The 3,823-nt window shown below is 34.0% G+C and overlaps 1 pseudogene; it reads right to left on the bottom strand.

Moving 5' to 3' along the window:
- Positions 1 to 735: 735 nt before the first annotated feature.
- Positions 736 to 1,673, bottom strand: LOC122220735 (annotated as a pseudogene).
- Between the last annotated feature and the right edge of the window lie 2,150 nt (positions 1,674 to 3,823).

Here is a 3,823-nt window from a genome sequence, read left to right as displayed (position 1 = left end):
TGAGATATTAAAATTATAAACAAAATTTTATCTCTAAAATAATATGGTAATTATTAGTAGATTTTTTCCTTAATCATAATATTACCAACATTAATTTTGTCAAGAATTTGATTGCTTTATGTTTATAATTCTTTTCATATACTTGAACTTTATATAAAATTACTTTGAAATTATTGAGATGAAATTTAGTCCATTTATAAATCAATTACTGCCTTAGAAATAAAACTATGCTCTTTGATCCATATATTCAATTCTTAGGATTTTATCCTAAGGACAGAATCAGAGATGTAGAAGATTTATATACAAATATGGTCAGTCACATATTGATTATCTTTGTAATAGTGGAAAAATTATAAATAAGCTAAATATCCAGTGATAGCAGAATGACTTAATATAATTTATCCATATAACACACCATGCAGCCATATCTGTATTTTAGAAGAGACTATTAAATCACATGGAGAAAATGTTTACATATCCTTTTTTTTTTACTGACGTTATTTCACTGTATATTTTTGTCTCCCCACCATTCCATCTGTCTGACTACCACTACTACTCTGTCCTATCATAACATTCCATACATACTTAAAACCAAGAAAAGGGCAGAGGAGCTCCATCTTTAAAAACTAAGTAGGCATTTCGGACAACACATTCTTGGCAATGGAACCTGGACAACATTTATCAGACACAGTAGGGAAAGTTCTCACTCTGCATTATAAAAAGGATAGCCGTGTATCAACTGTTACAGAAAGGCAACAAGACAGAATCTTTAACGAACTGTTTAAACCATTTTAAACTATTTTCTTTAAAAGACTTCTTCCACTTCCAGAGATCTTGAATAGCCTCTTGGTCAGTCATCCAGAAGCAATTACAGAATTGATGAACTTGGCTTCCACTTTGGGAAGAAAACCACCTTTTTCTATACTTGCTAGCACTTTTGCTTTAATGTCTTCTATGAAACTAGATTCTGTCAGTGTTTTGGTAGTCTTTTCCTGGTTTTTGAAGAATTCTTGACCTTTTGATCTTGGTCTTGATGATTTTGAGTCTTTTCCATTCTGGTTTGATTTTGTGCATTTTTTGGCTAGAATAGCCATATAGATTTTGAGTGGAATCTCATGTAGATTTCTTTACTGGAGGCTTTTCTTCAGCTTTGTCATCATCAAATTCATCATTATTGTCATCATCTTCATATCATTTTCATCAGCAGCAAGTTTTACTTTTATTCTGTGGAAATTTGCTACCACTTCCTGGGACAGAAGACTTTCCAGCTATACTATGGAGTTTCACATTCTCTTCCTATTCATCTTCTGACTCTGCATCTTCCTCCATAGCTACTAAGTGCTGTCCACAAATATGCATGTGCCCTGAACCAAATTTCAACCATAAGACCACAGGTGGTATTATTTCACAGCCCCCAAGGGAAACTATTGGCTGTACAGATATTTTCAAATTGACTTTAATTGGACTGCCTTCATGATTCCTTATCTCTGCTTCAACAATGTATAATCCATCCTTTGCACCAGCCCCAAACTGACCGTTCTTAAAGATGATTGGTGCTCACTTCCTTCATTATCCACTGTAAAGTGATAATCTTTGTCAGCTTTTAGTTAACAACCAAAAAGATAGCTCTGGGGCTTCAGAGGACTCATGTCCACATCCACTGAGTCTTCCATGGGGTGTGGTGGCACATACATAGATGGGAGAGAAGGCTGACAGAGATAAACGATTACTGTTCCAGAGAACAGCTATGTAGGACAGAATCACAACATGAAAATCTTTACATTGTAATGAGTAATTAAGTACAACCACAATTTTTAAAAGGTTATGAAATATCACCTCCACTCAAGGGTATAATATGAATACACAAACATACACTCACATTCACAAATGAAATCTGTGGCTGGTGTGTAAAGCAAAATGTTAATAGTGGGTCTCTCTGAGAAGACATAGGTAGGTCTTATCTCCCCCTTTGTACATTTCTGTCTTTTAAGATTATCTATTGTAAACATTAGCAAAAATACAAATAATTGCTGTTGTTTTAAAAATTTAATAACAGAACATAGTTTGACCTGCCAACAACTTGCACAATAATCAAAGTATTTAATATTATGTGAATTTAGTATTATATGAATTGTGTAAACAACATTATGAGACCAACATATCTGTAAAGTCTTGACTTAGAAATTAAGAGATTACACAATTCTTTATATAATGATCAGGTACAACGTTTCAGAATACTTGAAGTGTTCTCAATCAAATTCAATACTGATCGCAGAAATATCAATTTCCATTAATATGCTAGAGGTAAGAATTCAGTCATTATTAAAAAAAAAAGAAAAAAGAAAAATGCTGCTATAGGTTAGGTACTATGGTAAAGATTAAACATTTTTTAATTTATGTTATTTAAAAATATCAAGTATTCAAAAGGTTATCAAATAGCTTCAAGTACAAGAGAACTCCTAACAAGTATACCTACCCATATAATTTGTGGAGGCTTCTCAGAGAAAAATGTTTGAGCTGAGACAAAAAATGAATGGAATAGATGTAGAATAAAACAGCATTTTGAATAGACAGTAGCTTTGGCTAAGATGCAAAATTGGAATCGTGAACATGTAAAGAACTGTAAAATCCCGGCATTGGAATGAAGATGGCATTGACAGAGAATGCAGAAACAGTGTTTCTGTGATAGTAGCTGGACTGCCTGTGAAGGCAGTGTCTTCCACTATCTAAAACAGGTGGTCTTTTATTCTGGGGACAATGGGAAGCCACTGCTTAGTTTTTGGTAAAGAAATTCCATTATCATATATATTTTTTTCAATATATGAAGTTTATTGTCAAATTGGTTTCCATACAACACCCAGTGCTCATCCCAAAAGGTGCCCTCCTCAATACCCATCACCCACCCTCCCCTCCCTCCCACCCCCCATCAACCCTCAGTTTGTTCTCATATTTTTTTTTAAGTTTACTCTTTTACATTGTAGAGACTGGATTGAAGGAGGAGGGATGTTGATATCAAATGGATGTTAGAAGATTACCAATAAATTGAAAAGGATGGTGACCTGGACCATGGTTGTGGCAATAAAGATGGACTGTAGTAGGCAGACTGGTGAGATTTGGGGCTCATAGAGTAGAAGAAATCATGCATGACTCACAAGTTTCAAGCTTGAGCAACTGTGTAAATGGCAGTGCTATTTATTTAAAATGAACAACGGACATGGGGAAGATTTAGAAGAAGGTAATAACTCTAGTTTAATTTGAGCTATCTTTGTGATAGGTAGGTGAAGATTTTGAGTAGGTGGTTTGATATTTATGAATGGAGCTCAGAAAAAATGTCTAGTTTCAAATGTGTGTGTGTTACTGGTAATTAGAAAACACCCAAATGCGTGTTACTGGAGATAGTTGGGCAAATTTCACTCTGAGGCCATGGGAATCTCTTATAACTTGCCATTCAAATAATGATTTTTAATTTCTTGCCCTTGAGGAAAATATAGGATTAAGAAATTATACATATTAAGTAAAATATACAAATAATTATGTGAAAAGGGAAAGAATAATAATATTGTCAAAATTCTGGTGCAAAATTTTTGTGTATGTGTGTGTGTGTAGTAGAAGTAGGATAGTAAGAGTAGGATGTTCCTCTTAATCTTGCAAATGAGATAGGAAGGTTGGGATAAGATGTCACTAATAAATCTATTCCAAATGTTAATGGAAGTATGTGATGCCTGGGGCCTGCCATTTCTGTCTCAAGAATTATGATAAGAATGAATTAAAATACTTACCCAATTTGAAACAAGTTCCCAGCTTTACCTTGAGAGCTTGTCCA

The sequence above is a fragment of the Panthera leo genome, chromosome B2 (genome assembly GCF_018350215.1).
Source record: "Panthera leo isolate Ple1 chromosome B2, P.leo_Ple1_pat1.1, whole genome shotgun sequence".
NCBI lineage: Eukaryota > Metazoa > Chordata > Mammalia > Carnivora > Felidae > Panthera > Panthera leo.
The sequence above is the reverse complement of the archived record's forward strand: the minus strand, read 5'-3'. Positions and strand labels throughout refer to the sequence as shown.